This window comes from Lepus europaeus, chromosome 4 (genome assembly GCF_033115175.1).
Source record: "Lepus europaeus isolate LE1 chromosome 4, mLepTim1.pri, whole genome shotgun sequence".
In the NCBI taxonomy this organism is placed as follows: Eukaryota; Metazoa; Chordata; class Mammalia; order Lagomorpha; family Leporidae; genus Lepus; species Lepus europaeus.
In genome coordinates, this window is record NC_084830.1 from 62,764,563 (window position 1) to 62,776,257 (window position 11,695).

Consider the following 11,695-nt stretch of genomic DNA (forward strand, 5'->3'; position numbering starts at 1 on the left):
GCAAAACACACAAACACAAACTGCAGAAATACAGGTGAAAAATATGTGGTCAGCTAGAAGGATGTGTAAAAAAGAGTGAGGAGTTTCAATGGTCAGGGTATTAGCCTGCATGGGGAGGGTGCTGAGAAAATTAGTACGGATCTTGGCTGTGTTAACGGTATCCTGGTGATAGGAGGTGACAGTCCTTTTTCATCCCATGCTGATAAAAGTGGAGCTTGTGTTTAAATGGTATTTGCTGCTGACATGTACAAAGCGCTTATTATGTATGAGGCGACAGACTAAATGTTTCACATGGTATCGCTGGATCCACATCCTGTTAGTGCCTCGCTCATGTAGAGGACTCTGGTGTGTCAGTCGCGGGTCTGCCTGACCAAGCTCTTAGCTGGGAAAAGGATTGGTGAAAGTGAACTGTTAGAAACTGGGGAGTTGGCTGGTGCCACGGCTCACTAGGCTAATCCTCAGCCTGCGGCGCCGGCACACCGGGTTCTAGTCCTGGTCGGGGCACCGGATTCTGTCCCGGTTGCTCCTCTTCCAGTCCAGCTCTCTGCTGTGGCCCAGGAAGGCAGTGGAGGATGGCCCAAGTGCCTGGGCTCTGCACCCCATGGGAGACCAGAAAGAAGAACCTGGCTCCTGGCTTTGGATCAGTGCAGCGCTGGCTGTGGCAGCCATTTGGGGAGTGAACCAATGGAAGGAAGCCCTTTCTCTCTGTCTCTCTCTCTCTCTCACTGTCTAACTCTGTCCAAAAAAAAGAGAAAAAGAAAAAGAAACTGGGGAGCTGAGGAGTCCAGGGGGCTGGGTCGGGAGGACGTAGGGAGCCTAACAAGTTGAGGAACTGCTGGACAAACCAAAACCTCAGCGTGGAAAGGAGAACACTTAAAGTCCTGGAAGTCATAGAGAAGAGTGAGACCCCACAACAGGGCTCCAAGATGGGACAGAACCAGCCAGTGAAAAGGGCAGGCAGGGGCAGGCATAGGGCACAGAGGTGAGGTCGCCCCGTGGGACACCTGCATTCCATGTCGGAGTGCCTGGACTCGAGTCCCCGCTTGGCTACCGGTTCTGGCTTCCTGCTAATGCACTCTAGCAGGTTCCAGTATTTGGGTCCTTGACATCCATAGGCAAGGCCCAGATTGAGTTCTAGACTTCTGGTTTTGGCCTGGGTCAGCCTCAACTGTTATGGGTATTTGGGAAAGGAACTAGCAGATGGAAGGTATTCCTCTATCTCAACTAAATAAGATAAATAAGTTTTTTTTTTTTTTAAAGAGGAAACAGAAGTAAAGGTAAGTCCAATGGAAAGATGGGTTTTCCATCCAAAATTAGTATAGGCCTCCCCAGACAGACCTGGTGTTCTTCTGAGGCACCAGGTACCCTCCTTGGCAAGGACTCCTGGAAGGAGGAAGTGGTGACCCGATGGGAAGAGGTTCATGGACCCTCCGTGTAGAAGCAGATGTGAAGGCCTGGTTATTCTGCTGCTGCTCTCCCCCAGATCCACCACCATGCAAATATACCTGTGTGACAATGTCCTGTAGTTCACCACTTTAGTGAAGAGACCAGCTCAGGGCAGGTCTTAAACAGCTGGAAGTTAGGGATTAGACAGCACAGTGAGAGGAGGGAAAATGGAAAACAGAAACATCACAGCACTTTCTTCACAGGCATCAGGAAGCTAATGACATCTAAGATTTGTATCTAAATGAAGATCTTATATCTCCTTTGTTGCCTTGATAAAAAATATAAAAACCGTGTTTTATGACGTTGTAAAATAGTTCCTTAAAAGCGAAGTTACATAAGGGGCCTCTATCAGCGCCTTCTAAAGTGATTTAGCAGAGCCTTCATCTAATAATAAATTAGGATATCATAGAATATGACACAGGTTCTACAACTGGCCTTTGGCTCTCTTTACCTTACCAGTCCCTAAGCAAACAAAAACCTCATTTCTTGCAGCCCAATTGCCACTTCTCAGCAAACCTTCCTGAAAGAACAGATATTGATAAGAGTAGCAATTAACCATTTTATTGCCCATTGTAAATTTTTTAAAAAGACTTATTTATTTATTTGAAAGGCAGAGTTACAGTGAGGCAGAGGCAAAGAGAGGGAGAGAGATCTTCCATCCGCTGGTTCATTCCCAAAACAGCTGCAATGGCCGGAGCCAGGCGGATCTGAAGCCAGGAGCCGAGAGCTTCCTTTGGGTCCCCCACGTGGGTGGAGAGGCCCAAGGACTTGGACCATCTTTTACTGCTCTCCCAGGCCGTAGCAGAGAGCTGGATTGGAAGTGGAGCAGCCAGGTCTCAAACCAGCTCCCATATGGGATGGCAACACCGCAGGCGGTGGCTTTAGCCACTATGCTACAGTGCCAGCTCTCCCATTGTAAGTTAATAAAAGTGAATTATCAGCTAAAACCTAGAGTTACACGTGGTCAGTTTGACAAGTCTTCGTTCTTTGGTAGTGCTTTTGGTTTTTGGTTTTTCTTCCCTGCCCCCGAAGTCTGGTAGCAGAGAGGTTGTGTATCTACCAGTTTAAAGTGATAACTGCGCAATCTCCAGTAAGTTTATTTTGAAGCACACTTAGTTGTAAAGTTTTGGGCAATCCCAAGTTTGCTCTCAAAGCAAAAATCACCCAGCAATTGAACTTGAGAAGAGTATGAGTATCTGGTGCGCAGCCAGTTGTTTCAGAAAGTTTCTAATAAGGTGGTGGGTGACTGGCGCTGCACTGCTGCTGGGGACACATGCATCCCATAGCAGAGTCTGGGTCTGAGTCCTGGCTCTGCTTCCAGCTTCCTGGCCAGGACTGTGAGAGGAAGCGGGGATGGGGCCTCAGCCACACAGAGGCAGCCTGAGAAGGATCCTCTCTCGGCCCCCCCGTCCCTTTCCAGAAGAGCCACATCCAGATCATCAGTGAGTCGCACCATTCTTCACCTACAACACACCCAGAACCGTTCACATTTTACTTATTTATTACTATTTTATTTATCTGAAAAGCAGAGGCACAGAGAGGAGGAGAGACAGCCAGAGAGAGAGAGAGTGAGACAGACAGATATTCTACCTGTTGGTTCACTCCCCAAATGGCCTCAATGGCCAGGGCTGGACCAGGCTGAAACTGGGAGTCTGCAGCTTCTTCTGGGTTTCCCATGTGAGTGCTGGGGCCCAAGGACTTGGGCCATCTTCTGCTCTGGGAACATTGGCAGGGAGCTGGATGGGAAGAGGAGCAGCCTGGACTTGAACCTGCACTCAGATGGGATGCTGGCATTGCAGGCGGTGGCTTTACCTGCTACGCCACAGTGTCGGCCCCCAGACAGTTCAGCACCTTCTCGGCTCCAGCCTGGGCCAGCTCTTCCACGTAGACTGACCTGTGCAGCCTCTTCCTAACTGGCTTCCTTGCTTACCTTCTCAGGGCCCACCCTCCGTACAACAGCAAGAGAAATCTGCGTGAATGACAATGGGTTCCAGTTTCTTCCGGGATATAAGCCAAATCCCATCACCTCAGCTCCGGCCTCTTTTCCTGTTCAGCTCACTCCAGTCTCACAGACTTAGTCTCCTCCAAGTGCTTGGTTGTGTTCCACTTAAGTCTTTTCCATAGCTAGTCATCCAGTTTCCCTTTGCCTATGGGAGACCCAAGGGCCGCCTCTCGCAACCATAGCTTCTCAGTTCCCTGTTTACTTCCTTGGGACCATGGAAATCAGCTTGTCAACAACTGTGTGTGCTGGGGCTGGCTCATTTTCCTGTCCGTCTCCCCCACTTCCAGGTAAGCAGGACCTGGATGGCCTGAAAGCTGTGCACGTGTAATATCTCTGCTGCGGGAGTTGGGAGACTGGGGAGCAGTTTGGGGAGAGAAGCGGACCAGCTGGGAGGATGCGGTGGAGGTAAGGGGAGCTGGGAATGGTGGTGAGGGAACCAGGGATCTAAGAGAGATTTGGGACGTTGTCCAAGCATATTTGGTGATTTTGTGTGGAACAGGAGAAAAAGGAATTCTGATGAGACCCAGGTTTCTGGCTTGGGCAACTGGAGGGATGGATTTTGTGACCTTTGTTGTTACAAGGCCAAAGGACAATGAAGACCACACTTGAAGAGCAGAACAAAGCCGACTTGGCATACACAGCCATCCTCAGCACCCATGGGGAAATCAGCTCCGGGACCCCCACAGATGCCAAAATCGGCAGGTGCTCAAGTCCCTTCTGTAAAATAGTCTATGTAGTGTTTGCATGTAACCCCCTCACATCCTCCATATACTTTAAACCATCTCTAGATTTCTTATAATACCTAACACAATTTAAATACTTTGCCAATAGTTGAAGCTGTATAACAAGGGAAAATGCCGGCACCATGGCTCACTTGGCTAATCCTCCGCCTGCAGCACCGGCTCCGATTCTAGTCCCTGTTGCTCCTCTTCCAGTCCAGCTCTCTGCTGTGGCCCAGGAAGGCAGTGGAGGATGGCCCAAGTGCTTGGGCCCTGCTCCCGTGTGGGCGACCAGGAGGAGGCACCTGGCTCCTGGCTTCGGATCGGCGCAGCGCCGGCCGTAGTGGCCATTTGGGGGGTGGGTGAACCAAAGGAAAAGGAAGACCTTTCTCTCTCTCTCTCTCTCACTGTGCCTGTCAAAAATAAATAAATAAAATATTAAAAAAAAAAAGAAAAAAGAAAAAGTCTGAACATGTTCAGGATGGATGCAGTTTATTTTCCCCCTGAATATTTTTGATCCAGAGTTGTTTGAGACCATGGATGTGGAACCTGAAGGAATGGAGGGCTCACCAAATGGAATCTAAGGCTCCTGGGAGTGGAGGTGGCCAGGTGAGAGTCAGAAGCTCCCAAGGCACATCTGGTTTGGAGGCCTAGATGCTTTTTCTACGCATATCTGAAAACAAATGTAAACTAATATTTTAAAGATACTTTTAGTATCGTCAAAGGATAGTCAAATGTGTCATCATTCCACATGCCAAGAATATTCATATTTCTCTTATCTGTGGTAACTGGGGAGGCAGGAGGGCACAGTGGTTAAGAGTCATGCTCTGTTGTTGAAGTCACCAACAGTCCCAGCTGTGCCTTCAACAAGTAGCTCTGCCTTTTGGAAAATCCATCGCTTTATCTAAAAGTAGGCTTAATCTACCTCTCATGGTGTGGTATGGAGGTGATGCCTTGGTATATACAAGGCACTTAGCACATGCAAACTGCTCCATGATGTTTATTGTTATTGTCACATCACCCTTCACTTGTTTTAAGATATTTATATTTCATTTGAAAGGCAGAGATACACAGGAGGGAGAGACAGAGATACAGAAATCTTCCACACACTGGTTCACTCCCCATATGATCACAATGACTCAGGCTGTGCCAGGAGGAAGCCAGGATCCCAGAGTTTTCTTCAGGGTCTCCCACATGAGTGCAGGGGCCCAAGGACTTGAGCAGTCTTCCACTGCTTTCCCAGGCATGTTAGCAGGGAGCTGGATTGGAAGCAGCTGGGACTTGAACCGGTGCCCATGTGGGCTGCTAGCATCACAGGTGGTGGTTTTACCCACTTTGCCACATGCCAGCCCCAAAGAGAAAGCTCTTCCATCCACTGGTTTGCTCTCCACATGTCTGCAACAGCTAGGACTGTTCCAAGATAAAGCCATGAGCCAGGATCTCCACCCTGGACCCCACAAGGATGTTAGGGGCCCAGCTGTTTGGGCGATCTTCTGTTGTCTTCCCAGGCAACATTAGCAGGAAGTTAGATCATGGAAGCAGAGTAGCTAGTACTTGAACTGGGACTCCAACATGGGATACCAGCATCACAAATGGTGACTTAATCTGCTGTGCCACAATGCTGGCTCCTGATATCTTTTTGGATAAAACTTTTTTTGAGATTAAAGCCATAAGCATTTGAATTGAATTTACATAGACTTCCACAAAAGTCTACAGATCACTCCCACATGAAAAAACAAAACTGCTAGCTTTAAATGTGCAAACTTCAGTAACAGCTGAGACAATCAAGGGGGGAAGTGTAGTGTTTGAAAGATTAGACACCTGTTGAACTATGACAGTGTTCGAAGGCTTCTTTTGAGAGGATCTCTGGTACTAAATGCCTGGGGGAAGGACATGCAGTAGTGGCTCCTGCAGCCTATCCAGACTGAGTATTCTGCAGCAAAGCAAAAAACTGTGCAAACATTGGTGGCGGTAGCAGATGCTCCTTGTTCAGAGGAGAGCTTCGTGCTACTGGAACATTCTGTAAGTTGCAACTACCTACTGCATGTTCTCCTTGGTTCCTTCCACTCATATGATGTTACATAGTACACACCCCATGTCCCCTTATTCCCAGAAATTCTGTTTTAGATGTGTGGTTTCTGGGCACAAACTATACTTTCCTTTTTCTGTTTTTTTTTTTGTTTGTTTGTTTGTTTGTTTTTTGTTTTTTACTTTTTAGGCTGTTTATTAATGAATGAGCTTTTTTTTTTAGAAACTTTAATAAATATAAATTTTGAAAATACAACTTTTGGATTATAGTAGTTTTTCCCCTCATAAACACCCTCCCACCTGCAAACCATCTCCTATTCCCTCTCCCATCCCATTCTTCATTAAGATTCATTTTTAATTACCTTTAGGCATAACATTTTTTTAAAAAGAGCATGAAGGAGTATCTATTTTATTTAAAAGATATACAATAAATTTGATATTAAGTTTGCCCCTAATACTTTTCTGATCATCACAGCAATTTGAAGGGCCATGCACATGACTGCCAGGAAACAGTTACCAAGCTCCTCTCCATTTGTTCAGGCAAGAGGAGTGGTTATCCAGTAAGTGGCAGCAAATAGCTTACAGATCCATCTCTTCTGATTTCCTGACTTTTGGATTCTTATGAATGAAGCCGCATCATTGAGTGAGCAACTGGAAATGAATATGAACGTAGAACGTGCTTGTTATTAATCTCTTATGAAACAAGTCCGAATCCATCACTTCCTCTTCTCTAAGAAATGTCTCAAAGCAATGGAGCTGACTGGCACAGAGCATTTGAAAGACAGGAGCAGGCGTTCTCTGCGTGACTTGATTCTTCTTGGGACAGAGAGAGCAGATTCTGATGATTTACCATGATCATTTGAAATTTATAACACTACATTGCCTGCATTTATGAATGGCAGACGACATGTTTAAAAGGAAATGGATAGTGAAAAATGTGAAATAATTCTCATGTTCACTGTATGTCCAAGATTTTCTGGGACTGCCCCAATTTCAAAGATGCTACCTAGTTATTTCTTTAATTACACTCTTTTAAAAAACATTTTTCTTGAAAGGCAGACAGATATCTTTCATTGGCTGCTTCACTCTCCAAATAGCTGTAACTGCCAGGACTGGGCCAGGCCCCAGTCAGAAGCATGGAATTCTAACCAGGTCGCCCACATGGGTGGCAGGGGCCCAAGTACTTATGCCGCTTTCTGCTGCTTTCCCAGGTACATTAGCAGGGAGCTGGATTGGAAATGGAGCAACCAGGACTCCAGCCAGCACTCATATGGGAGTCAGTATCCTAGGTGGTGGCTTAACCTGCTTTGCCGCAATACTGGCCCTAGTTATACTCTTTCTTATCAGACCATGCATTCAAGTTTGTAAAATGTGTTTGAGATATGAGATAGATAGATAGATCGATCAGATGGATAGAGGGGAAGCGGAAGAGGGGGAAGGAAAAGGAGAGAGAGAAAGGAAACGAGAACTTTCATTTGCTGGTTTAACTCCCTAGCGCCTCATGATGGGCAGTGCTGGGTTGGGGCCCAAGCCTAGTGCTGGGAACTCAATTCAGATCTCCCATGTGAGTGGCAGGAGGCAGTCACTTGAGCCACCAAGGCTTCCTCCCAAGGTCTGCATTAGTGGGAAGGTGGAGTCTGGAGCCAGGTACAGGATTTGAACCCAGGCACTCCAATGTAGGACATGGGAGTCTTAACCATTAGGCTAACAGCCCAGTCTAGAAAACATATTTTTAAAATGTCTATATTTGTTTTCAGGCAAGTGTTAATATTTTTCAGAATCAAGTTATTTTTTAAACAGTACATTAGTATTTTCCTTATTATTCCAGAAAAAATAAATTCCTTTCTTACAAATAATTGCTTTAGCAATTCTCGTGTTATTATAATATACTAATACACTGGGACTTTGATTGTCGATTACAGAAGCGCAACATGCAGGCACAATGAGATTTTTCAAGAACATCTAAGAAGCAGCATATTTGTTAAACTCCATTCCTGTTGCTATTTTCTGGAGATTGAAAGAAACTGTTAAAGTTTTAGAATGCTCGTGATACAAACTTGCTGCTCTTGATGCTTATGGCCATGAAATGACCTGGGAAAAATGTCCATGGAATACAACGAATTAAAACTATTATGACATGGGGCTGGTGCTGTGGTGTAAGGGGTAAAGCTGATGCCTGCAGTGCCGGCATCCTGTATGGGCGCTGGTTCGAGTCCTGGTTGCTCCACTTCTGATCCAGCTCTCTGTTATGGCCTGGGAAAGCAGTAGAAGATGGCCCAAGCCCTTGGGTCCCTGCACCCTCATGGGAGACCCAGAAGAAGCTCCTGGTTTCAGATCGGCACAGCTCCAGCTGTTGCAGCCAACTGAGGAGTGAACCAGCGGATGGAAGACCTCTCTCTCTGCTTCTCGTTCTCTCTGTGTGTAACTCTTTCAAGTAAATAAATAAATCTTTAAAGAAATTATGGCAATTTTAATGGGAAATTTCTACATTGCTGAAAATTGAGTTAAAAGCAAACCTTCAGAATGCCTCTCTATGTATGTATCATCTGTGTCTATATCTGTCTATCTAATCTATCATCTGTCTGTCTATCATCAATTATCTAGACCTGCAGTGATTTCCTAACTGCCATCATCCAGGACAGATATAATGATGCAAAGAGATGGGGAGATGGAGGTTTGGGGATAGTGCTCCAGAATATTGATGTAAAACTGACAGGTCTAGATCCCTGATTAGATGAGGAGATGGCCAGCAACAGGAATCAGAGGTAACCTTCGTAATTTTGTGACCTCAATGAAGACATTAGGGAGGAAGAATCGATTTCAGAGAGAAGATGGCAGCTGCAGTGATGGAGATGGTGAGTTAAAGTGTCTGTGGTACATCCAAGGGACAGTCGGCCATTAGAAGAACTCGGATGTTCAAGCCGGCGCCGTGGCTCAACAGGCTAATCCTCCGCCTTGCGGCGCCGGCACACCGGGTTCTAGTCCCGGTCGGGGCACCGATCCTGTCCCGGTTGCCCCTCTTCCAGGCCAGCTCTCTGCTGTGGCCAGGGAGTGCAGTGGAGGATGGCCCAAGTGTTTGGGCTCTGCACCCCATGGGAGACCAGGATAAGCACCTGGCTCCTGCCATCGGAACAGCGCGGTGCGCCGGCCGCAGCGTGCTATCACGGCAGCCATTAGAGGGTGAACCAACGGCAAAGGAAGACCTTTCTCTCTGTCTCTCTCTCTCTCTCACTGTCCACTCTGCCTGTCAAAAAAATAAATAAATAAATAAATAAAAAGAAGAAGAACTCGGATGTTCCGGGCTGAAGACGTGGATTTAGAAGCCAAGAGCAACAAGTGCTAATTCAGAAGTGAACAGGGAGGATTGATTAGTGTTGAGTAGGGTGAGAAGGTCAAAGTCATTTTTTGCTATCTGGTTTTCTTTTTTATAATGAGTGCATACAGTTCATCTAAAAATTTAAAATCATCGGGCCCAGTGTTGTGGCCCAGTGTCTTAAGGCACTGTCTGTAACACCAGCATCTCATATGAGCAAGGGTTTGAGTCCCAGGTGCTCCCCTTCTGATCCAGCTGCCCTCTAATGCACCTGGGAAGGCAGGATAAGATGACCCAAGTACTTGGGCCCCTGCCTGGGAGACCCAGATGGAGTTCTTGGTGCCCAGCTTCATCCTGGCCCAGCCCTGGCCATTGCAGCCACTTGTCAACTGAACCAGTGAACAGAAGATCTCTGATGCTCTGCCTTCCAAATAAATAAAACAAATCTTAAAATTCCAAGCCACCTTAAAAGAAATTTAAGACATTATTTCCAGAGCACTCAAACAGTAAGAGGAATATTTGGTGTTCTGATAACAGAGGCTGCAGGTGAGATTTTGAGCGAGTGGAAAGGTGATGAGGGGTTAAAGAATCTTCATACTTAATGATCTCCATTTTTGTCCCCAGGGAAATTGCTGGGGACAGCTGCTGAGCATCAGAGGTCAGAAAGCAAGGATGGTGACTGAAGTGCAGAATGGCCACGTGAAGGAAAATGGACAGGAAGTTTTATAAAGTTAAGTTTAAAGGGATGGAAATGAGCCCTACATCCCACTTTAAAACAATGCTACAAACAGGGTTATTCTTTTTTAAAAAGATACAAACATGTTTCTTTTTAAAACTATTTCTTTTTTCCCTTCCTTCCTTCCTCCTTTCCTTCCTTCTTCCCTTTCTTCTTTTCTTCCTTTCTTGTTGCTAGGAAGAGAGAGTGAGAACTTCCATCCATTGGTTCATTCTCCAGATACATGCAACAGCCAGAGCTGTGCCAGGCTAAAACCAAGAGTCTAGAACTCCATCTGTGTTTCCCACATGGTGGCAGTGACCCAAACATTGAGCCTTTTGCTGCGCTTCTGGGTACACATTAGCTAGAAGCTTGAGTTGGAAGCAGAGTTGAGACTTGAACCCAGTCACTCTGATATAGGATATAGGCATCCCAGGGAGGGCTTTATTTTATTTACTTATTTATTTGAAAGGCAGAGTTACAGAGAGAAGGAGAGTTGGGGAGGGGGTTCAGGAGTCAGGAGCTTCTTCTGGGTCTCCCGCCTGGGTGCAGAGGCCCAAGCACTTGGACCATCTTCCACTCCTTTCCTAGGAGCATCAGTGGGGAGCGGGATCCAAAGTGGAACAGCCATTAAAAAGCCCATGAGAGTCTCACAGACATGGAAAGCCAAGACACTGTGGCAAAAACAACCTGAATGAAAGGTCTCAGTGAACAAGACCCCAGCAGAAAGAACGGGCCATCAAAGAAGGAGATACCTTTCTCTGAAGGGAGGAAGGAGCCTCCACTGTGATATGGCCTTGAATAAACAAGATCAGAGTTGGTGAACTCAAGGGGCCTCCATAGCCTCAACAGTTCATGACAAGAGCCTCGGGTGATTACTGACGTCATAAATAAGAGTGTCAATTGTTAAATCAACAATGGGAGTCACTGGGCACATGCTCCCCACGTAGGATCTCTATGCTTAATGTGTTTTACTATGAGAGTTAATGATAACACTACTAGTTGAACAATACTCTGTATCTTGTGCAGTTGTGTGAGTGCAGTCTGTTGAAATCTTTGCTTAGTATATACTAAGTTGATCTTCTGTATATAAAGATAATTGAAAATGAAATTCGATGAAGAGTGGGATGGGAGAGGGCGTGGGAGATGGGAGGGCTGCAGGAGGGAGGGAGGTTGGGGGGGAAGCCACAACAATGCAAAAGTTGCACTTTGTAAATTCACATTTATTAAATAAAACACACACAATAAAAAAAAGAAAAAGAAAAAGAAAAAAACCAAAGTGGAACAGCCAGGACTGGAACCTGTACTCATATGGCATGCTGGCCTCATAGGCATTGGCTTAACCCACTTTGCCACAACAATGGCCTCCCAAATTGCATGCTGCACCAAACTGTGTGCCTAAGGAATGTCTTTTTTTTTTTAAGGATTAATTTATTTACCTGCGAATCAGAGTTACAGAGGGAGATACAGAG